Raw genomic sequence first — 25801 nt, 5'->3', positions numbered from 1 at the left:
AGTTCAGTGATTAATTTTAAGTCATGTTTTAGTTAGACCCAGTTTCTTGGATTAGCATCAGACTCTGTACAATGGACAGGAACACCATCACCTGCATGCAAGCACCACATTAAGAGGTTGATGAAAAAAGTGTTTCCTCCAAAGTTTTACAAATAAAAAGGAGTAAGACTTATAATTTTTAAAATAGGCCTCCCTCAGGTTCTCCAGACTTATTGATTTTTGGGAGCTGACAGGCCTTTCAAGCCCCCAGTATAGGAGCACAAAGTGTATACAGATTTCCAGCCAGGACTGAGCCTGTCGTCATATTAGAAAATGGTCAAATATTGTTGGGCATTACCAACATCTCAAATAGAAGTTAGGCTCCTTGCATTTATGAATGAGGAAACTAATGCCTGTTTGTGGAGATTGGTTCACCTAAGGCCAATGGAAATAACAACCAGGAAAAACATAAATGGATTTCTGATTTGCCCAAAGTCAAACCCATGCACCATTTAAGAGGCTAAGGTCTAATGAAAAAAAGGAAGTTGTTTTTTAATGGCATTAAATTTGAAATGTGACAAAATGAATTCAACTTCAATAAGCACAAACTTGGAGTTCATTATAACATTCTTTTTATTATGTAACTGTCAAACATATGGCACAGGAAAATGCATTCAGGGTTCAACAAAAAGCCAAAGTTCAAAGTTCAAAAATGTTGCTTATATCTGGTGCTTCTAACATTTCATTATACAGGACTGGCCTCTGCCACTAAAATGTTTCACATTTAAATGAAATAACAAACATGAACACATCATTGCCTCAATTGTTTGCTTCTCTTTAGTTTTAAAACTTCACCACCTTATTCATATATAGATGTGTTCTGATTGTATTAGGTTAGTTACAGGCAGCACTTTGGTTTATGACATCATTACATTCACCTTTATGGCTATAGACATTGCACCCGTTAAACAATTAGTTACTTACTGAGTAGATTTATTTGAGAATATACAGTTTTCCACATCTGTGACATTCCTTCTTAACTATGAATATGTTTAACTTTAACCAATTACTTTATTCAATCATAGCTCGCATTATGCCAGAGCCTTACTCATACAGATACCAAGATATTTATTTAGTATATCAAGAGAAAAGAGAGTAGAATGTACAGCCAACATGGCTCATATCTTAATGTTTAACACCCTTGTATTGCCTTCTCTTGACAACAAAATAGTTTTTCAATAAGTCATCTCTTTCAATGCTGAAAAAAAGAAAAATCGAGGCCAGATTTCGCAGGCAGTTGTGCAGCGATGGTGCATGTAGTAACTGAAGGTAAAGCCTCTCCTGCTGTCTATCAGGGGTCATGTGATGTTCTGGGAGGCTCTGACCAATGAGCCCTTAGCGTGGGCAATCCGGGAGGGGGTGGGGCTTCCTGATGACAATCCCGGCCAAGCATCTAGCACCTGAAAAGCTCTCTGTAATAAAGTTTATCTGTTTTTTTGTCCACTCTGTCAAGTCACTACATTTGGCAACGAGGGTAAAATAACTCCGATTCTGCACCAAAACCTTGTTAATGTGAGTACGTCGAATCTTAAGGAAAAGAAAGATACTACTCACTAGCCTTGCCACTCTTCAGCAGAATCGATCCTATTGATGTGACAATGGAAGACTGGAGACAGCATGTAGAGCACCTTGGTTTTTATTTTATAGTGAACATAATTACCGCGGAGGAAATGCAGAAAGCCATCCTTTTGAGTGTATGTGGAGGTAAGATAAACAATCTCGTTCGCAACCTGACAGCCCCAAACGCGCCCAATTCTAAGTCCTACAAGGAATGAGTGGACCTCATGAAAACACAATTCCAGCCAAAGCCATCTACAATCATGCAGCGTTTTAAATTTAATCCAGGGTTAGGGCCCCGGGAGAGTCCAACGCAACCTATGTAGCAAACCTAAAGCAGTTGACAGAACCGCGACTTCGGGGACACATTAGATGATACGCTGCGGGACTGATTAGTTTGTGGAGTTCAGGATGTCGCCATATAGCGCCGTTTACTCGCTGAGGTCGACTTCGATTTTAAACGCGCTCTAGATATCTCCCTCTCCATGGAAAGCGCTGCAAGAGACTTACAGGCTTTGCAACACATATAACATGGCACTGTTATTCATGTTGGGCAGGAACCTACTGCCGAGCGTGGCATGAAAACCAGACCCACAGCATCAAAGCGAGATGCACTGTCTGTTGTTAGAAACATGAAACGGCCTAGCAGAAACACTTCAGCAGTGACTCCAAATTTAAGTTGTTATAGATGTGGGGGTGACCACGGACTGAACACCTGCAGATTCAAGGAGGCAGGATGCCATTACTGCCATAAGAAAGGTCACATAGTAAGGCAATGCAGGACAAAGTTGAAACAGCCCATAAAGCAGCAAACAAACATGATTGAATTAAAATATACAGCAGAGCCTGAAGCTGCTGACACCGACATCTATTCCCTGTACAACATCACCGCTGTAAAAACTGAACCTATCGCTGTCATAATTCAAGTTAATGAGAAGCTACTAATAATGAAGGTGGATACGGGAGCCTCAACTACAGTGGTGGGAGAACACACTTCCAAATGCCTTAATAAAGGTAGGCAGCCACTAACCCTGGAGCGGACTGCTAAATTAAAGACATACATTGGAGAATCAATTCAGGTAAAGGGTATCACTACTGTAGCAGTGTCTTACAGGCAGCAGACAGCCCAGCTGCCTTTGATAATAGTGAAAGGAGAAGGACCTAGTCTTCCAGGCCGAGACTGGTTACAGAAAATCAAGCTTGACCAGTCTGATGTATTCTGCCTGAAAGCAGGAGGTGTTCCTGAATTGCTAAGGAAATATGACAGCGTATTTTGGGATGAATTAGGGAAGTTAAAATATGAACATATGAACATGCGAATAAGAAGCAGAAGTAGGCCATTCAGCCCCTCGAGCCTGCTCCGCCATTTAATAAGATCATGGCTGATCTGATAGTAACCTCAAATCTGCATCCCATCTACCCCCAATAACCTCTCACCCCCTTGCTTACCAAGAATCTATCCACCTCTGCCTTAAAAATATTCAAAGACTCTGCTTCCACCACCTTTTCAGGAAGAGAGTTCCAAAGACTCACGACCCTCTGAGTGAAAAAATTTCACCTCATCTCTGTTTTAAATGGGTGACTCCTTATTTTTAGACAGTGAACCCTAGTTCTAGATTCTTGCACAAGAGGAAACGTCCTCTCCACATCCATCCTGTCAAGACCCCTCAGGATCTTATATGTTTTAATCAAGCCACTTCTTACTTTTCTAAACTGAAGCGGATACAAACTTAGTCTGTCCAACCTTTCCTCATAAGACAACTGCCCATTCCAGGAATTAGTCTGGTAAACCTTCTCTGAACCGCTTCCAACACATTTACATCCTTCCTTAAATAAGGTGACCAATACTGTACACAGTACTCCAAATGTGGTCTCACCAGTGCCCTGTACAACTGAAGCATAACCTCCCTACTTTTGTATTCAATTCCCCTCGCAATAAATGATAACATTCTATTAGCTTCCCTAATTACTTGCTGTACCTGCATACTAGCCTTTTGTGATTCATGAACTAGGACATCCAGATCCCTCTGCACCTCAGAGCTCTGCAATCTCTCACCATTTAGATAATGTGCTTCTCTTCTATCCTTTCTGCCAAAATGGACAATTCCACATTTTTCCAAATTAAACTCCATCTGCCAGATCTTTGCCCACTCACTTAACCTATCTATACCTGTTTGTAGCTTCCTAATGTACTCTTCACAATTTACTTTCCTACCGATCTTTGTGTCATCAGAAAATTTGCCAACCATCCCTTCAATCCCTTCATCCAAGTCATTTATATTAATTGTAAACAGTAGCGCTCCTAGCATTGAGCTCCATGACATGCCACTCGTTGCGTCTTCCCACATGAAAAAGACCCATTTATGCCTACTCTCTGCTTTCTGTTAGCCAGCCGATCTTCTATCCATGCCAATATGTTACCCCCTATACCATGAGCTTTTATTTTCCATATTAGTCTTTGGTGTGGCACTTTATCAAATGCCTTCCGGAAATCTAAATACAGTACATTCACTGGTTCCCTTTTATCCACAGTACATGTTACTCCCTCATAGAACTCCAATAAGTTGGTTGAACATGATTTCCCTTTCACAAAGCCATGTTGACTCTGCATGATGACCTTGAGCTTATCCAAGTGCCCTGCTATAACTTCTTTAATAATAGTTTCTAATATTTTCCATATGACAGATGTTAAGCTAACTGGCCTGTAGTTTCCCACTTTCTGTCTCCCTTTTTGAATAATGGAGTTACATTTGCTATCTTCCAACCTAATGGGACCTTCCCCGAATCTAGGAAGTTTTGGAAAATTAAAACCAATGCATCAACTATCTCACTAGACACTTCTTTTATGACCCTAGGATGAAGTCCATCAGGACCCAGGCTCTTGTCAGCCTGCAGCTCCAACAATTTACTCAGTACCACTTCTCTGGTGACTGTAATTTTCTTGACTTCATCCCCCACTTCCATTTTCTGGTTTATAGCCACTTCTGGGATGTTACTTGTATCCTCTGTAGTGAAGACTGTAGCAAAATGCCTATTCAATTCATTTGCCATCTCCTTGTTTTCCATTATCCATTCTCCAGACTCACTTTCTATAGGACCAATGTTCAATTTGTTAACTCTTTTATTTTTAAATATTTATAAAAACTCTTACTACCTGTTTTTACATTTCTAGCTAGCTTTCTCTCATACTCTAATTTTTCCCTCTTTATTAGTCTTTTAGTCATTCTTTGCTGCTCCTTACATTCTGTCCAACCTTCTGGCCCTCCACCTATCTTGGCACAATTATATGCTTTTTCTTTAAGTATGATAGTATCTTTAACCTTTCTAGTTAACCACAGATGGAGCGTCTGTCCTTTGGACTTTTCTTACTCATTGGAATGTATCTATTCTGTGCATTCTGAAATATCCCCTTTAAATATTAGCTACTGCATCTCTATTGACCTACCCCTTAACTTAATTTGCCAATTCACTTTTGCCAGCTCAGATTTCATGCCCTCATAATTGCCCTTATTTAAGTTTAAAAACTTAGCCTTAGACCCAGTTCTCTCTCCCTCAAACTGAATGAAAAATTCAATCATATTATGGTCGTTGCTTCTAGGGGCACCTTTACTACTGAGATCATTAATTACTCCCACCTCTGCACAATACCAGGTCTCGTATAGCCTGCTCCAGAACATGCAGTTCCAAGAAACTATCGCGAAAACATTCAATGTACTAGGCTATCTTTGCCCATCTGACTTTTCTAGTCTATATGCAAATTAAAATCTCCCATGATTATTATGTGTCTTTCTGACAAGCTCCCATTATTTCTTCCTTTATGCTCAACCCTACCATGTGGTTACTGTTCAGGGATCTGTACACAACTCCCACAAGTGACTTCTTGCCTTTACCATTTCTCATCTCTACCCAAACTGTTTCCACATCCTGGTTTCCTGAACTTAGGTCACCCCTCTCCATCGCACCAATACCATCATTAGCTAACAGAGCCACCCTTCTACCTTTTCCTTACTTCCTGTCCTCCCTAAATATCCTGTACCCTTCAATATTCAGGTCCAATCTATGCCCTCCTTCAGCCATGTCTCTGTGATGGCTATCAAATTGTAATTATTTCTTTCTATGTGCGCTCTCAGTTCATCTGTTTTGCTTTGAATGCTACGTACATTCAGATACAGAGTGTTTAGTTTTATTCTTTTATTCTTTTTATAACTTCTAGTTTCATCTGTTGATTTACTGTTAGATCTGTAATCTCTATATCCCTTCCTGTCACGGTCTGCTTTTCATTTCTCCTAATAATACTTTTTTCTTTTTTCGGCTTCAACAAGGCCCAGCAGCGCTGTGTAATACCGGTGAAAATGGCAGTCAGCTGTGGGTGTGGCTTTTAATCACAGCACCACATAAACTGTACTAAGCAGATAGCTGCAGGAAAAAAGCATTGGAAAAGCAGATTTAATGGACATGATTAATTTTACAAATTTAAAATTTAGACATTTTTAAAAATTACAATAATTTTGATCAAATAAATCATTTTAAAAAGGGATATTTTAAAAATCTGAAAAATAATGCTACGAAGTCCTAGATTTTACGTTTTAGTAAGTGGATCAGATTTTTAAAAGGCTTCATGTTAAAAAAAAACGAATCCATTTTAATTTGCAAAGGATCCTTTCCGGTGTGAACCACCTCACTAAGCATTTGCTAACTGAGGGGAGGCTCCTTACACCAGGAAATATCAAGTCTAAAATTATCAAGTGCAATCAATTAATGATTAGTGAGCAATTCGCCCAAGCTCATGTTGGTTCCATACTTGCCGTCTGAAGTAGTGAACTCTTGAGAGTAGCATTGGTTGGACCACCCTGCCTTTCAGATTAGCACACTACAGGGTTTGCACTCTGGAAGTTGTGAGACCTCCAGTATCAATGAACCCTGTGCTATGACCAGGTGAGGAGGGTTCTAATGGCTCCCCTCTTTGCTCTCTCCTCATTTGAAGTCGAATGGCTCCCTTGTTTTTCCTCGCCTCGTTTGACCACAACAATTTTTTTGTTTGAAAAGGATGTGAGTGCTTAACAGTTTATGTGCTGTGATCATGAGAGAACCAGTAGGCCAGGTTTTCTTGAATCTAACAAAGAAAGAAGTTAGCTTTATTATACTTAATCCTATTTAAATTAAATAATAAAGTACGCACTGACTTTCACAGGCACACACTCTCGAAGTTCGCACCCATAATTACAAATTACAGTGTGGGGAAGGATAGGTTGGCCAAATTAGAGTCCATGAAAAAAGCAGAAGAGTATACAGACTGTAGTTAGGTGACTTTCCTGACTTCAGGCTGAATTTGATCGTCTTGATGCTTCTGATTTAAAGATGCAGACGACTGAGTTGGTCGTTCTTCGGGAGACAGTAGTGTTGGGTTGGGTTCTATTAAGAAATCTATGTCTGCACTTGGATGATCACAGTCAGTAAACAAGGCTCAAAGCTTACCAGGTGGGTTGGAGAGAAAAGTTGGCAGGAGGGACCCCGTTTAGGTCTTTTGCCTAAGCTGCTTGACCTCACTTCTGCTGAGAAAACATCTGCTTAAAACATACTGTTGTGGTCACTTTGACAAACGGACCACAGCAGTCTCAGGTACAGGTCACGATCGTTTATTCGAGCAATTGCAAGGAGAGAACCATCCCAATGCAGCTTGAGATAGCACTCTGCTAAATTACATGTATTCAGTATATTTATACATTATTGATCACGTATAAGAACAGTTTCCAGATTCCGATCTCGTCAACATATAGGTTTACATTAAACAGACATCTCTGGTAACAAGTACATGCACCGTATGTCCCTATTTGTTTTTACCCAGGCAGAGACCATCCCTCCTAGCTAAACTAGGACCATCTGTTCTTCCCCTATCTGTTGAAGAGCACACTTAATCTTAGTTGTTATTGTCAATGCTCTGACTCCAGTCCAGCTCCCAAGGCCTTTCTGTTGTTTGTAGGCCCTAAGGCTGTGCAAGGTTCATCTGGTAACCTTTAACTGTCAATGTGCTTGGTAGCACTGGCTGCTTGGAGATTTTAAGTAATTTGTTCCCTTTCAATAAGTTCTTACTGTACCCCTATATTCCCCCCTAAAAATACAAAGGGTTGGTTTGTCATGTGACCTTCCTTCTGCAACTGCCAGGCAATTCAAAAAATACATTGTCCATGTATTCCAAAGGTGACTTGATTAGCTCATGTCTGCAAGCTAACCTAGTCAGGGTTCCATTGTCCAAACGATGAGTTTCAATGGCTTACCGCTACAGTTGAATATCTGTGGTGATTGCCATAGATGACTTGCTCATGATACAGGAAGTGTGAGTCCTTCACACTCACCTGAAGTCATTGGGCTGAATTTTCCATGCCCACCGGCAGCAGGCATGATAGGTGGCGTTGTGCGGACAATATGGTGTGGTCGCTTTCACAATGGCGGGAAGGCAGGTCGCGATTGTCCACTCAGCCCGCCGATGGTGGGCTGCATTTCCCGCCAACAGTCATCGGGGACCGCATTATAATACATCAGCATATCAATTAAAGGCCATCCTGCCAGGCTCTTGGACCCCCGCTGGATCGCCCGTCCATGTCGGCGGGAAAGCACGCAGGCGTTGTGCACTTGGCAGTCTTCACCTTGCGGGTACTAGAGGTGGGTGAACAGAATCATTTTGCAGAGCTCACCAGGGTTGCATGGCACCGGGGGACCGGGGTGAAGTGCCGCCCTGCCATAGAGACGACTGTTGTTGGGGGGTTGTCGGGGGCAACTGCTGCCCAGCCTCGGAGGCGACAGTTGTTGGGGTGAGCGAGGAGGGGGGGCAACTGCTGCCCTGGCATAGGATCCCGCACACAAAAAAATCGAGGGAGGGGGTGCAGGGTAGGCAAGGGAAGTGGCCGCACAGTAGGGACACCTGTATAAACTGACCATTCCTCTGCAGCTGAGACAGTTCAGGCGCAGCCACGGTGATATGATTGGGGCTGGGCTCCTAGACTGCCCACCCATGCAAGCACACAGTGGATGACATCAAGTGCAAGGACTTCCATTTGCTGAATGTGCAGCTGGTGTGCCACCACCATAAACGTATCCTGCAGGTGTGCGCACAGTTTCCAGGGAGTGTGCACGACTCCTACATTCTCAGTCGGTCACAGATCCCTGGAGTCTTCCAGGGACCACAGAAGCTGCAGGGATGGCTCCACGGGGACAAGGACTACTGGCAGAGGCCATGGCTGATGACACCCGTGCGGTGGCCTCAGACTGCAGCAGAGCGACGCTATAATGAGGCTCATGCAGCAGCTCGCAACTCGGTGGAGCAGACCATCGGGATGCTGAAGATGAGGTTCCAGTGCCTGGACCGGGCTGGTGGAGCCCTGCAATACTGTCCAGAGAGGGTATCACGCATCATCGTCATCATCTGCTGCGCCCTTTACAACCTGGCACTGCAGCGGGGCTAGGCAGGCGCGCTCGGGAGGCCCTCATAGCTGCTAGATTTGTGGAGGTTGATGATGACATGCAGTGAGGTGTCCCCTTGTCTGGGCTTTGCAGATAGACTGACTCCACACCAGTGAATTGGGATGTGGAATGAATGGAAATTGGGGTTGCGAGTTCAAGTAATTTTAGTCTCTGTGTTCTTAAAATGTCTGTTTTAAAAAGTTCAATTCAGGTTTCTATCTGGTGGATTAAAAATTATTTGGTGTAAAGCCCATTTTTGTGACACCTGAATGTGTTGTCATTATTGGTACGGCAAAATCCGGCCCCATGTTAAATTTAGGGACAGTTCTTTTTCACTCCTTTCAATCTGATGTTTCCCCTTTAAAGTGTGACTGCGGGCAGAATTCTGTCGCAGCGGCTAGTGCCCCGACAGTGGGTCCAGGACCACACCGGACTTCTGCTTGAAAGCGGGATCACTGGCTATGCGCAGTCACGTGGCAGCCAGCCAAGGATACATTCAGAGTTGAAGGGCCCAGCTGATTGTGCAGTGGGGCAGGTAGGTAGTCACCAACCCCGTCATTACCTCATGGGGCTGAAGGTCTGGGTGTCATATTTAAACTGCACCCGGACAAGCACCCAGTCCCTGCAAGTAAGCAGCATCATTCTGGACTTTGAACTGGAGCTGCTCCCTCACCACCTGTTTTTTCCTGATCACCATTCAAAAGTGGAGACAAGTGCAGAGAACGAGTGGCCCCATGGCTTGGCGATGCCTCCCTGCAGGTTCTCCACCAGGAGATCCTATTTCCCAGCAATGGCAGCCAGCAACCCTCCTGCCTGACTGAGACGGCCTGGCAGAGATTGCAGCAGAGGTGAGCAGCTGTGGGGTCCACGAGCGAAACTGGGTCCAATGCCACAAAGGGGCCAATGACCTCATGCACTCCATGATGGTAAGTGGCACGGTGAAGTCACTGCAAAGTGACTCTCATGATGGCATCAAGCAATGCCAGTGGAGTGGTATGCCAGGCAGGAATTTGCGTTCTCATCCTCAGAATCAGATGGAACATGTGGATGGAATGTGTGGGAGGCCGTTCATGCTGTGAAAGTGGTACCAGGGGCAGGTGTGTGTGTGGAGAGCTTACTCGGGAGGTGACATAACAGCAGAAAGTGCTGGAAAATCTCATCGGGCCTGGCAGCACCTGTGGAGAGAGAAACAGAGGTGACAGGGAGGTGACATGTGCGTGCTCTTTAAAGGTTTTGCTGTCAATTGAGATGAAACTCACTTCTTCTGCAGAACAAAAGACTGCATAACGTAAGGGAGTGCTCAAAGATTGTTCCTGATATCTGCAAGTTGACCCCTGGAAGGGAGGACAAAACAAAAACAAAACTACCTGGAAAAACTCAGCAGGTCTGGCAGCATCTGCGGAGAGGAACACAGTTAACGTTTCGAGTCCGAATGACCCTTCAACAGAACTGCTGCCAGACATGCTGAGTTTTTCCAGGTATTTTTGTTTTTGTTTTGGATTTCCAGCATCCACAGTTTTTTGCTTTTATCCTGCAAAGGAGGAGGCTGTCAAACTGGTCAGGAAGCACGGCAGGTGCTCAGTTGCAGATGGTGAGGCCAAAGTGTCAAGACAACAGAGTAGGATGTCTCCAACCTGGTGTCGAGAACTGGGCATATAGGAGACTTGTGACACTGCACTGGGAAAAGGGATTGTGCATAATGGCAAGGTAATTCTTTGTGTTCTCCACTACAGTTCGTGACAGGCAGGAGAGATGACGTATACAGTCTGCAGGAAGACAGGACTCCATCTCGGAGGATGATGCTGCTCTCCAAGACGATGTACCATCACATCATTCCTCTACACCCTCCACCTGTGCAGGGACAGTCACGTCGGTAGGGGTGCATTTGTGATTAGACTCAGGGTCACAGTCTGGTGAACACATCAAGGACACGTTGCAGCAGCTGATGGAGGATTTGACAGCCAAGGTCCCTGACAGTCAGAGGACTGCTGGAGAAAGGGCCATGCTGAGCCCCAGGCTGATGATTGGAACGGCCACAAGAAACCAGCTGAAGATACAGAGACAAGCTGGGGAACATTTGGAAGAGATGCCAGAGGCCATGCGCAGCTTAGAGCGAACATTGGAGGGGTTCATCCAAACCATGGGTTCTCTCATTGCTCTGGCTTGTAAGTGCATGGCTTCCTCCAGGAAGAGTGTGGTGACTACCATAGAGAGCCGGGTCTAGCAGAACACTCAATGGTTATCAGATGTGAGCTTGGACCTGCATTCTGTCGGTCTGGCCATGGGTTGTCTACAGCGATGGCTAGGCAAGAAGGGGGCAAGGCACTTCAAACTCCCTGCAGGTACCCTTTTATCTCCTGGAGTCAGGAAGGTACCATCACTCTCTGAAAGGGTGGAGGAGCGCTAGCAATCTGCCTAGGGGATGTCATCTCATAGTGCACCAAAGGTGAGCTAGCACCTCTCTTCCTCTCTGTCAGTGACCCCAGGGCCTCCAGTAGGTGATGCCAAAGAGGGTGCACCTGCATAAGAGACCCTCAGCAGGCTGGAGCCCTCTAAGCCACAGGCCACCAGAGGACTCCCGCCAATGTAATCTCAAGCGACAGGCATAACACTCAGCAGGCAGCCTCCACCTCGGCTGTGGGTGTTGGGGTCGCACCAAGAAGAAGTGGCATAAAACATAAGCAATAAAACTTCAAATGGCACAAAGGTGGCACAGGTGTCCAATCATTCTATGACATTGTAAGTTGATGTGTATATATATAATTTTGTTGACTTTATTCCTGTGTGATAAATGTTCATGTTGTTGGGACTTTTTGTCATGCCAGTAAAGTTACCATATTCCTAACTTTCAAGATACAAACTTTATTCAACCTGAACTTTTTGAAATTGACTTTATGGACAATGTGCTGCAAAGGTGGCCACCGAGGGTCATGTGACCTTTTATGATTTCTGCACAAAGAATTAATTCAATTCTCTGGAAAGTTCTTAAAATGTAAATGACTGTGGGTGGAATGCCCTCCTTTGAATAGTCATGTTGGACTCAAAACCACTTGTGAATTTACATTTCCTATTGTTTGGATTGCCCCAAGCCTCAGTGTCTGTAAACTCGAAGCTTAACAAAAAGAGATATGAGGAAACCAATTTATCACAAGCAGGTGTGAACAGCCATCATTCACCACACCCCCAATTGTGTAGCAATGTCTTCTAACTTCAAATCATCCATCTAGACAATAGAAGCATTGATCGTATGGTCATGTGATCAAAACTGACTTCAGATAATAAATCTTATTATTCCAAAAACTATTCAGAGATATCTCAGTCTGGAAACCAACAGGGTAAGAGGGACAATTCCTCCAACAAAAGGAATAGAAAATGCCTGAACAACCAGTCAACCCAGGCAATGAGAGAGGGGGACTAATTTATCTTCACCTACAAAGATTTGCCTCTACAGAAACTTGACCATGACTTTGTCTGTAAACCCAGAGGCTTCCAACTTCCATTCATCCAAGGAACCACAAGAGAGAACCCATACAGGCCTGCAATAGTGCATCTTAAAGGACTAAATTTAAACATATGATTTGCTTCTTGTATTTCTGTTAAAAACCTAAACGAATGCTACTTCTCTAGAATCGATCTTCACTCGTGTGCATGTATCTGTGTTGTGTGAAGAAGTGGTTGTTTCTCATTGTGCTTACATTTTGTGGTGTGGTGTGAATAAACATTATCTTTTCTTCTGATTTAAACTTACCTGAAGGCTTGCTTTGTGTCATTACTGAACGTCACAACATGCAAAAGGTTTAAAACACTCCCTCTAAAACACACACTTTGTTGCAGACAACCAAGAGGTAAGGAGAAAAGAGAAAAGTTATCTCTCCACTTTTCTGCCTGTCATAATATTTTGGGGGCGCTTTTAAGGGCTTGGCACTTCATTGAAAATCAAAGATTGCTGCTGTGGGGGTTGTGGAGATATCACTTACTGTGGAACCTTGCAAGCAGTGGCAAATCTAAGCATCCTGATGCACTGTCATTTTCATGTTTGTCAACTTTTGTTTGGTTGGAGGATTGGAATCTCGCTGGCAAGCCAACATATGTCAATCACTCCCTTCTCACACTCTTAGAAGCTATTGCCTCAGTTGGAAAGTGAGCACTCACTTGTAGGATTCGTTTTGGGTGATCACAAACCAACAGCATATTGATGGAATGCAATACCTTTTGCTTTATGAATTCTGTTGGCTGTTCCCAGGGAGCTTTCATCAGCCTACCCTTGTAGCTCAGTGGCATAAAACACTGGAAAAAAGAAAACAATGAAAGAAAACCACATTTACTTCTGTAGTCTGTAACTTTTCAACAGCAATCATTCAGTTAGCTCTTAACAAAGGCTCTTAAAGCAACAGAACACTAGTGATAAACAAAAGTTTTCCATTCTCCTCCAGTTCAACATAACTTAATTTACCTTTCCCCGCTGTTGGATCTTGTGCCTTGGTTTGCTGGGACTTAAAGATCTGGGTTGCACGCTTGTTTCGGGGTGACTGAGTTGGTACCAAGACAGAGAAGATCAGTAGATCGTTCTTAGAAGAAACACATTCTGTTTATTTACAAAAGAAACTCAGCAGCTACACTTGTGTGCTTACAACTCAAAACCCTGTCTTTATACTTCAGACCCTAACTCAAGACTACTGACGACAGAGGCAGCCCATGCTACTCTGCTTGGATACCAAGATCATGTGATCTTACATTACAACATTATTCTTAAAGGTATATTACACATCAGATTACTACATCCCTCCTCCTTTACTCAGAAATACATTTTACAATTCTTCTCGAAATATCAAATTTTTCACACATAATTAATTTACAAAGTCAGTCTTTCTGGGAGTTTCCTTATCCGTGTAGAACATCTCAGCTCTACAGCTTCCGATGTTTTATCTGGAACCTTCTTCACTGGAGTCATCTGAGCATCTGGTTCTTCAGTAGGTACTTCCAAATCTGTTTCCTCAACTCTTTCAGGTATAGTCGGCCATTCAGACACACCTGTACTCATTTGAATTCTTTCAATAGGAGACGTGGACTCAGTCACGAACACTTGTGGAAACATTTCCAGGTATTTTATTTCTCCTCTTATATGATCCACATGTCTCCATCTGACTCGATCTTGCACTTTCACGTGGTAGGAAAGAGGTCCAGTTATTGTGCTTATTTCACCAAACAAACATGTTGATCCTTCTCTAAAATTCTCCACATATACCTTCTCTCCTACATTAAATGTCCTATCACGCTGTGACAGTCATGTCCAATTTTCTGACTTCACTGACTCCTTTCCACCCTCCCCACCAAGTTTGGCATAATTAGGCTCAATCTCGATCAGAGTCGGCGCTTCATCAACAGTTCCACAGATGTGACACCTGTCGTTGTATGAGGGGTGGTCCTATAATGGAAAAGAAAATGTGCTAGTTTAGTCGCTATAGAATCTCCAATTTCTTCATACCACACTTGAATATCTGAACCGCTCTCTCAGCCAGTCCATTTGAAGAAGGGTGGTACGGTGAAGTTTTTACATGAATAATACCATTAAGGCTGATAAATTGGTGAAACTCAGCACTCATAAATACCATTCCATTGTCATGAAGATATTAATGTACATAATGTTATTGGAAATTATTTTAAACTGGATCTGTAGTAGGGTCTGTGTCTGTGGGTGTGAGTGTGTGTGTGCCTTAATTGGATTAAAGCCAGCTAGTCTGGCTGCTTTGATGTATAATAGTTTTGAGATGTTAAACAGTAAGGTAAAGGTACATTTGCATTTTGTTGAATAAACCATTCAAAGACTGGGGGTGAAATCTTGCACCTAGCTAGGAGATAACAAGCAATATGTTTATATTACTAACAAAATTGGTACTATGAAAGGGGTTTATTGTTAGAAGAGGTGGAGTTCAAAAGGGCATGGGGATACAATGAGAATTTACATTCAAAGGGAAGGCTAGGTATATATAGAACGGAGTTTTGTGTGTGAGTCAGAGGCATGCCGCCTGTAAACCTACAACTGTGCGAAGGAACCAAATTGAAAGGAACCTCATTTTTGAATTTGTAGGATAAAATGTGCTTTGCTTGGTGTCTGTTTAAGTCTATAGGTTATTGTTGCCTTGGGGAAGATTTATCTGGGAGTGATTACTTTGGAGATTTGTTTAAAAGTTACTATGGTAGTAATTTGTAGACATGTGTATGTGTTTAATTCCTTGTTAAATTAATAAATGTTTGATTCAATTTATATAAAAACATCTAGAGGCTTGGTGGTTTCATTTCTTAATTCAGAGCTGCAATTCAAATATACCAATTGAAAATATAGGTTATGACAGTTGTTAAAAGTTTCCCCCTGAGATTTTAAATAACTCAGCCTTTACCAACTGCTGTGTCATAACACCATTGTCTGATATGACCGTTTCTGGTAGTCCGTTGATTGCGTAACTTTGACGTAGCTTGTCAATTGTAGCAGAAGATGTCGGTGACTTCACTTCATATATGTTCATCCATTTTGAGTGAGCATCGACGATAAGTAGGAACATTGTTCACCTAAAATAACCCACATAGTCGATGTGTAATCGCACCCATGGCCTTCCTGGCCACTCCCAAGGGTGTAACGGAGCTGCTGGTGGTAACTTTTGCACTTTCTGACACTGCAAAAACTTTCACAAAGTTCTCTATTTCTCCATCCATCCCAGGCCACCACAAATAGCTGTGTGCTATTGCCTTCATTCTGAAAATTCTGGCATGTGCTCAGTAAAGTTCAGACAACAATGGCTTTCTTCCTTCTGGAGGAACAATCACTCACGCTCCCCACAGTAAGATACCTTCCTGGCTGGTTATTTAGTATCTGCTCTGGAAATACAGTTTCATTTCATCAGATTCCTGTTCTTGTGACCAACCATGAAGAACTTGTTCTTGTACTTTGGGTAAGACTGTGTCTCAACTTGTCTAATCTCTAATCTGTCTGGCACATATTGGTGATGAATCCAGGAAGTTCAATAATAAAACAAATTCTTGCGGAATTGGAACATCCTCATCATTTATTTTCATGGGTAAATGACTGAGTGCATCTGCTTTTGCAATTTGACTTCCAGGTCTGTGAATGAAAGTATACTCATACACTGCCAAGATCAATGCCCATCTTTGTACTCTTGCTGAGGCTATAGGGGTATAGCCTTGTCTTCGCTGAACAATCCCAGCAATGGCTTGTAGCCTGATATGACAGTAAAATGATGACCGTGTACACACTGGTGAAATTTCTTAGCACCAAAGTTGATTGACAGGCCTTCTTCTTCTATCTGAGAGTACCCCTTTTTCTGCTGGATTGAGTGTTCTCGATACATATCCTATAGGCTGGTCTGATTCATCATCCATTCGATGGAAGAGCACTGCTTCCACTCCATAGGGAGATCAGTCACATGTCAACACCAACTCTTCTTCAGGTCAAAATATACTAGAAGGGTAGGTGATTGCAACAACTGTTTCACTTTTGTGAAAGCTTCTTCCTGTGGTGTTTGCCAAGACCATTGCTGGTTTTTCTTGAGCAAGCAATATAGCAGTGACAGTTCTGTCGACAAATTAGGCAAAAACGTCCGTAGTAATTGATCATCCCAAGAATGATTTCAATTCGGATATATTCTTTAGTGCTGGTGCCTCTCTAATGGCTTTCACTTTTTCCACAACTGGATGTAGACCTTGTGAATCTACCTTGTGACCTTTCACTCAGAATGTGCACTTTTCTTTTTTCAAACGCACTCCAGCCTAAAAAAAATTTCAAAACTTCTTCCAAGTTTACCAAATGTTCCTTTTCAGTGAGCCCTGTCACCAGAACATCATCTAAATAAACTACAACATGGGCAGTCCCTGTAGTAAACTTTCCATGATTCTTTGGAATATGGTGCAAGCTGAAGATATGCCAAAAGGTAAATGGGTGTATTAGTACAACCCTTTATGTGTATTAATGGTGACAAACTTCCAGGAGGCCTTTTCTAATTCCAATTGTTGATAGGCATGACTCATATCAAGCGTTGTGTAGGCAGTTCCACCTGCTAATTTAGAATACAAGTCTTCAATTTTTGGTTTGGGGTGTCTGTCCAACTTAGCCACTTTAATGACTTTTAATTTGTAGTCTCCACAAATTTGAATGCTTCGGTCAGGCTTGAGAACAGGGACAATTGGTGCTGCCCACTCTGAAAACTGCACTGGTTGTATCACTCCCAGTTTTTCTAATCTGTCCACTTTGGTGTCTACCTTTTCCCGCATTGCATAAGGTACTGGTCTTGCCTTCCTGGATCTTGGTGTTGCCTCTGGATCGACATTAATTTTTGCTTGTAGCCCCTCCGTCTTTCCAACTTCATCCTTGAAAACTGAGGCATATTTTTGTAGTAGCTCTGATAGCCCATTAGCTCTCAGGCAGAAGATTTCAGTCCATTCCAATTTAATTTCTTTCAGCCAGTTTCGTCCAAGGAGACTAGGTCCCTTGCCTGCTACTACCATCAAGGGTAATTTCTCTGTTTGACCTCCATAGTGTACTGTGACTTTACTTAAGCCCTTGACTTGTATGTCTTCTCTTGTGTAAGTTTTCAATTTGGCATCTGTTTCTTCCAAATTTAGTTTATGTTCCCCATGATTCAAGTATTTAAAAGTATGCTTACCTATCACCATAGTGGACACTCCACCTCCATTCTGATCGGCCTCTCATTCACTCTCATGGTTACATAGATAGGCTCTGTTCTTCCCACCTTTAGATTATACAATGAATAACGATCTGAATCTATTACTTCAAGCTTTTCAACACTGTTACTCACATTGGGTTTTTGCTTTTGTTTGTAAGCCTGCCTGATCCTATCATTAGAACGTCTCATGAGGTGCCCGTTCCAAAGACAGAAAAAAACATTTGATTTGTTTAAACTGTGGTTCATTACAAGGTTGTTTGCTTCCACCTCTGTTACTATTATGCCATGTTTTCTCTGCTTCTTTTTATTTGCCTGCTAGCAGTGGCTGCTTCCCACTTCCGAGCCTTGCACTTTCGTGCTCTTTTTGACTGAGGCCCCTCGCCCAACATGGGAGACGGCGCCATTTTGAGCTCCCTGTATGGCTTTCGAATCCTGCACTGTGCCTTCCATTGCCAGAGTGATTTCCAATGCATTCTGAAAATCTAAATTTGTTTCAGACAGTAATCTCTTCTGAATTGCATCTTCATTTATGCCAAACGATCTCTAAGCATATCATTGATATATATATCAAACTCACAATATTCAGTTAGTTATTTCACACTTGCCACATAACAAGCAACTGTTCCCGCAGCTCTATTCCTTGGCTTAAATTTGAACCGTTGCATCATCACCGATGGCTTGGGTTAGTAATGATTCTTTATGAGGTTCACTAAGTCATCAAAACTTTTCAAGTCTGGGGCACTGGGTGCCAGCAAATTTCAAATTAATCCGTATGTCTCACTCCCACATGTGGATAAGAGGATCGTGCGCTTCTTCTCCTCCCCCGCAATGTCGTTTGCCTGGAAGAAGAACGTTAGGCGTTCAACATAATGAAACCAATCATCCAAGGTTGGATCGAAAGTCTCCACTCTTCCAAATGGCGGCATATTTTGAGGGGATTGCTTCAACAATCAGGAAGGAAATTTTTCTTTACTTACAACTACCGTGCGAGGTACGGCCCGATTCCGGTTCTCTTGATTTCCTTTGTTCTTTCTTGCTTCTTCTCATCCTTTCGTGCTTTTTTTCTTGCTTTTTACTCTCGTCGCCAGTTTGTTGGATCCTGTACCCTGGTTTGTTGGGACTTAAGGATCTGGATTGCACACTTGTTTCGGGGTGATCGAGTTGGTACCAAGACAGAAAGACCAGTAGATCGTGCTTAGAAGAAACACATTCTGTTTATTTACAAAAGGAACTTAGCAGCTACACTTTTGTACTTACAACACTTCTTTACTCTTCAGATTCTAACTCAAGACTACTGACTACAGAGGTAATCCATGCTACCCTGCCATTGGATACCAAGATCATGTGATCTTCCATTACAGCATTCGTCTTAAAGGCATATTAAACATCACATTACTACACCTGCTTAAACTAATTGAACCAAACATATTAAGCACAGACACTCAAAAAGAAGTAAAAGGGTCTTTCATCCAAATATAGGAAACTTCCTTATGTGCATACACACGCACAGACACACATAGCTGAAGACTGGCACTGGTGATGGTGGGAAGGTCAGGAGGAGGCCTAGATGAATTGAGACTTCTGGTTGAAAATTGGTTACAAATGCATTAGCTTTCTATCTTGCGCTCATGTGCCCTATCATCGTGAAGATGAGGATATTTATGGAGCTTTCAACAATGGTAGAGCCCTGCTTGTGAATCATTTAATTTTGCATCACCATCTTGTTCTCCAATACTGACAGATATTGTTCCAGACTGCTAATGGCAAAGTGACCAATGTTGCAATGGTTTCTACACTGCCAAAGATCACGGTACAGGATTCTAATTCTACAAGTGTTTATTCCTGTACAGGAGCAATAACAAAGCTACAAGCTTTTACTTTGGGGGGGACTGCAGCTTCACTTTTCTTGCCCATGATGCATCTTGGAATAAAGTTGCCCCAGTTGGTGTTTTCAAGGGAAGTCAATTAATGTCTTCCACAGTTTGGCAGGGATTCTCGGTGCCCACCAGCTTTGGGTGTGTTCAGTGATGTGAGACAATAATATGGCGCAATTGGTTTCACAACGGCGCGAAACCGGTTCACGATCGCCCGTTCACCCTGCTGATGGCGGGCCACGTTCCATGCCATCGGATGTCAGGAACCTCATTGTAATACATCAGCATATCAGCTGGAATCGTTCTCCACCCACCCCGCTCCTGACCCCGCTGGATTGTCTGCCCACATCAACAGGAAAACATGCCAACGTGTTTCACAATAGCATATATAAGATGTGCACCTGGCGGGCTGCACTTCACTCGGGACTTCAAGGTCTGTTTGCTTACCTTGCTTTGGGCAGCACTCGTAGTCTTCAGTGCCAGGCTTCATAGACAGAACCACATTACGTTTAGGGGGGTTCACGGGCCCGTCCCTACCTACCAGATCAGCCATATGTGGGTGGCTTTTCAATGGCCACAGGGCTAGGTCTTGCTTGGCGAAGGGAGAAAAGTGGCCACAGGGAAGGGAATAAGCTGCAGGACGAGGGCTGTACTGGGGAAGGAGGGTATCCCAGGGCGTGTGTGGGGGCACATGTTGATCTGTGCAAGTGGCCTGATGATGGTGAGGGCTGAGGAGGCAGTCTCCAGAGGAGATGAGGCCAGATGGACATGTGAGGATATGTATGTGAGAATGGGTGGTGATGTCCTTTGAGCTGGCAGTGAGTGAGATGGCAGTGAATGTGTGATGGGCTTGTGAGTGTGAGTCTAGAATGATGAGACGGTTGCCATACACTGGCTGCACGGATGAGATCATTCATCCTCTGTTTGCATTGGATGGCCAACATCTCCTGTGCAGCATTGGCACTGATCACCACTGCCACCACCTCCCAAGCCTGGTTGGTCACATGGCTGCCCGTCCTGCGGCCAGAACGGGGGTAGAAGACATCCCGGCGGGCCTCCATGGTATCCAAAAGGTGTTCCAGTGACACATTGTTAAACCTGGGAGCTGCAGTCTTCTTGCATTTCGTGGACATCTTCCCTGCAGCAGTCATGGGCTGGAAGCACTGAGGTGTGTGCACGCGGCTGGACTTTATGGTGCCTGGCGTGATGAAGCAGCGAGGCGATGGCAGACAGGCAGGCGACTGACAGCCTGCCCGACATGGAAATGGCGTGTTTCTCGGGAATGCATAAATAATGTGGCGGGTTTGGGACGATACAGCGTGAAAACCCTTCATCGTGGCCGGCAGGTAAAACATTGTTTTACCCGCCTGCTACTGCACTTAGTGCAAATCTGGAACAATTCTGCCCTTTGTGTCTGTTCCTGGTATCATGTAACACCTCGTTATGCAAACAGGGAAATAGTTTTAGATATTGTAACTTAGGTTCAGCTGCAAAGTTATGTAGAATGGGTCAGAGATAATATTGCATCAAGTTGCCTGACAATGTTTGATGTCATGCATATCTACACAAATGCCTGGTCATTTTTTCCATTTTAAGGTCGGCTTACCTTTGCTGCTTTCTTAAGGTGTAACACCTTTGTATTCACTACTAAAATAAACTTAGTACTAAAACAAATTTTAGATAAACCTGGGAAGAACTCTGCTGATTAAATTAACCTATTGTTTTTAATCAGCTACCCAGCCCACTAGGTTAAAATATCATTGCTTCCCTTTACAGTCTGTTGTGGATTATTTAGCAGCACCATTGCATTGATCCATTTGACCCATAGGGCCCGATTTTAACTTACTCAAAGCCGATTCACTTACACAGTTAAAATCAAGCCCTTAGTTTTTCACCATGCTCATCAATTTCCTCACAGCTACTCCTGCTGTGTCACTGAAACTTCACTGAAAGTGACATATAAACTTTTTAATGTGCAGAACTTTAAAATAAATAAAATCAAAATACTGCGGATGCTGAAATGGAAACAGAAAATGCTGGAAAAACTCAGCAGGTCTGGCAGCATCTGTGGAGAGAGAAACAAGAGTTGACGTTTCGGGTCGACTCTTCTTCTCTCTGTTTCCCTCTCCACAGGTGCTGCCTGACCTGCTGAGTTTTTCCAGCATTTTCCGTTTTCAAGTACAGAACTTGTTTATTATCTAACTGGTTATCTGACATCCAGCCCTGGATAAGCAGAAATTTCTTCCAAATGAATATGTAGAAGACTGAGGCCATTGTTTTTGACTGATGACATTGGTGAGGAGCCCTCAGGCCGATGCTGTAGAGCGCTACAATACGAGCTACGCGACCAGATCCACCATCGAATAGAGCATCGATCTGCACAAGTTGAGACTTCGATGCCTGGCCTGATCGAGTAATGTCATGCAGAATGCTCCAGCACAGGTTTTCCTGGTTATGACTGTTAACCACACCTTACTTACAAAACAAAAGATATATCAGGATGGAAATTGGCCAATAACAAGCTCCACCTTAAATTTTTGTTTGACAAGCAGTTTCTTTACACGTCTTCAGAAACGATAACGTTAGTGAGCAGTGGCCAACACGATCCAAGGCTAAATAGGACTGAGAGAAGCTTAGAAAATGTAAGTAAATTAGTTTTAAATGTAACAAAATCTGTAAGCAAGTTAAAACTTGTGTTCAGGTTTAATCTTTAGTGCTGGAGTACTGTGTATACTGGAGATAAGTTGAATACGACTGTTCTTCAGAACTGCAGGAAAATAGGAGTTCTGCCCTGCGCTTGTCAGTGGCCAGTATTACTGTGTGCCCTGGGCAGCTATTTTGCCAAGCCTGATTAGGTCCATTGATGCCCACAGATGCATGATTTCTGAGTCTACATAGGAGCAAAAATGTTTTTGTTCCTTCCTAATCTGGAAAAACTGACTTATTTAGCATTCCCCCTGTCACCCTGGCTGAGATAAGAAAATTTAATACAGTCCAGGGATCAATCCAGGGACCTTCTTAATATCGATTGCCCAGCCTGATCTGTCATCAGAAAACTCGCAGCACCACATAACTAACAACAGCCTCCAGAAATTTCCTTAGGAATTCTCCCTATTGTTCAGGCTGGAGAAACAGGTCTTTATTTAGAATCATAGAATGGTTACAGCACAGAAGGAGGTCATTGTGCCTGTCGTGTCCATGTCAGCTCTCTGCAAAAGCAATTCACCTCGACCTCATCCCTTCAATTTTTCCATTTCTCTTCGGATAATTATCCAATTCTCTCTTGAAGGCTTTGATTGAATCTGCCTCCATCACACTCTCAGACAGTAAATTCAAGATCCTAATCACCCACGCTGTGTAAAAGGGTTTTTCCTCATATTGCTGATGCTTCTTTAGTTTTAAATCTGTGCCCTCTGGTTCTGGATGCTTCCGCCAATGTGAACAGTTTCTCCCTATCTTCTTAGGCCCTCCATGATCAAATCTCCTCTTAATCTTCTCTTGGAGAACAGCCCCAGCTTCTCCTATCTATCCACCTAACACCGCCCCCCCGCCCCACCCACCTTTCCTATTCCGGAGTCTGCGTGCATCTCCTCCCATTCATATATGTGGTATCCCATCCACCCCCTTGTTTGTCAGCATTTCAGTTTCCCTTGTTGGACTCCAACTTCCCACTTCTCAGTCACCCTTCTGCCTGCCATCGTTCCCTCTCCCCCATAAACCCCTTGCAACGCCTTTCTGTCCCTTTACCCTCATCTAGTATCCTTCCGCCACACACCCCTCTCCACCCCTAGTCGAACTGCTGGTCTTTCTTTGAGTGTTCAGCCCTGCCTGGGTGCCACTGCACAGTGGTGTCCTTCAGAACTACAGAGGCACCCAACGGGAGGAGACCAAACCTACACCACCACACTCCCACCTCCGGGTAGAAATGCTGAGCTCTGTTTGAAGATACAGCTCTGCCTGCGTGCCGCTGCACAGTGGTGTCCTTCAGGACTGTGGAGGCACCCAATGAGAGCAGGCCAACTCTAAAGCCCCAGCATTGTGGCATTCCACTGGCATCGCAACGAGACCAGCGCATTGCTGGGGCACATAGGATATGAATGTTGCACTCACTTTGAAGCCACAAGCGAGGTGAGGTCTGATCGCTGCACGCCACTCTTTTTAAATGTCATTCAGACCTGCGTGATTTCCAGCTTGCATGCCACAAGATTGGAAGGCGCCACATAATTCTGGCAAGAACCATATTTAATGAGCATTCATGAGATGGTAATGAATGCAAATTGCATTCACTCCACTAGTCAGCAGTATACCCAACCTGCCATTAACCCACCATCAGGAGAATTGCAAACTGTTTTCATGCCAGTGGCTTCCGATAGACTCTCTGCTCCAACTGCCACAAAACCCACCACAGGCAGGATGGGAAAATTCTGACATCTGTGTTGGGTGTACTCCTGTCTGTAGGTGGGGGTAGGTGTATCAGTGGTTTGACACAAAACACCAATGGTGTAACCATTGTCATCTGCCATCTCTCCATTGATTTTCCTCCTTACCCTCCAAAAAGCTCATATAGATGGGAAATTTGGATCAGAATGACCTTTGATGGTTCTAATGGATACTACAAGCTAATAGGGAAACAAATAGAAGAGGTCAAGTGATTACCACAAAGACTCATGCAGAAACAAAACAAAAATAGCAGTCCTGAAATGGCCTTAAAACTTCCAATTGAATCATCCTACTGAATAATTTGAAAGAACTCTATCTAACACTGGCCTCCAAGCAACTCTGGGAACTCAAAATGCATAGATATGATTTGCACCTAGTGTCTTGCATGCTTAAATGTCAGAAAATAGTATGTAGAATAAAACAATAGCATTCCACTTCCATTTTAATATTTTATTGAAGCTTCTGTTTGGTTCAGGTTTGAGTTTACAACCCCTGTTAGAAATGGCAGTGAACCTGCATGCAATGTGCAAGCAGGGCAGAAAGAATATGCAACAGATCTGTGCTCATACATACGAACGTACGAAATAGGAGTAGAAGTAGGCCATTTGGCCCCTCAAGCCTGCTCTGCCATTCAATGAGATCATGGCTGATCTGTATGTGTTTCGAGTTCTACATTCCCATCTAACACTGATGACCTTTGATTCCCTTGCCTAACAAGAATCTATCTGCCTCTGTCTTAAAAATATTCAATGACCCCACTTCCACCGCCTTCTGAGGCAGAGAGTTCCAAAGTCGCGCAACCCTCTGAGAGAAAAAACTTCTCCTCATCTTGGTCCTAAGAGAGTGACCGCTAATTTTAAAACAGTGCCCCCGAGTTCTGGACTCACCCACAAGAGAAAATATTCCTTCGACATTCACCTTGTCAAGAACGTTCAGGATCTTATACACTTCAATCAAGTCGCCCCTCACCATTCTAAACTCTAGTAGAAACAAGCCCAGTCTGTCCAGCCTTTCCTCATAAGACAATCTGCTCATTCTAGGTATCAATCTGGTAAACCTCCTCTGAACCGCCTCCAATGCATTTACATCCTTCCTTAAATAAGGAGACCAAAACTGCACACGGTATTCGAGGTGCGGTCTCACCAATGCCATGTATAACTGAAGGATAACATCCTTACTTTTATGTTCAATTCCTCTCGTATTAAAGGATAGCATTCCATTAGTCTTCTTAATTACTTGCTGTACCTGCATACTAAATTTTTGTGACTCATGCCATCGAACACCTAGATCCCTCTGCACCTTGGAATTCTGCAACTGTTTTCCGTTTAATAATACTCTGCCTTTTTATTCTTCCTGCTAAAGCGAACAACTTTACATTTTCCCACATTATATGCCATCTGCCAGACTTTTGCCCACTCACTCAACCTAAGTATATGCATCTGCAACCTCCTTATGTCCTCTTCACAACAAACTTTCCTACCTATCTTTGTGTCATCCACAAATTTAACTACCATGCCTTCACTCCCCTCATCTAAGTCATTGATATAAATTGCAAAAAAGTTGAGGCCCCAGCGCAGACGCCTGTGGGACTCTACTCGTCACATCCTCCCATTCAGAAAAAGACCCATTTATGCATACTCTCTGTTTTCTGTCAGCCAGCCAATCTTCTATCCATGCTAATATGTTACCACCTACACCATGAGTTTTTATTTTCCACCATAACCTTTGATGTGGCAG

At 43.3% G+C, this 25801-nt stretch overlaps 1 protein-coding gene across 1 annotated transcript in view; it reads left to right on the top strand.

The window, feature by feature from the left end:
- Positions 1–1431: 1431 nt before the first annotated feature.
- Positions 1432–25801, top strand: part of LOC144692016 (V-set domain-containing T-cell activation inhibitor 1-like) — a 52506-nt gene continuing 28136 nt past the window's right edge. Inside the window, exon 1 of the mRNA XM_078560574.1 lies at positions 1432–1743. The gene's annotated coding sequence lies outside the window, so the exon portion shown is untranslated. The remainder of the gene's footprint in view (positions 1744–25801) is intronic.

Source organism: Cetorhinus maximus, chromosome 16 (assembly GCF_964194155.1).
Source record: "Cetorhinus maximus chromosome 16, sCetMax3.hap1.1, whole genome shotgun sequence".
NCBI lineage: Eukaryota > Metazoa > Chordata > Chondrichthyes > Lamniformes > Cetorhinidae > Cetorhinus > Cetorhinus maximus.
Note: the sequence above shows the minus strand (reverse complement) of the source record. Positions and strands in the feature narration are given on the sequence as shown.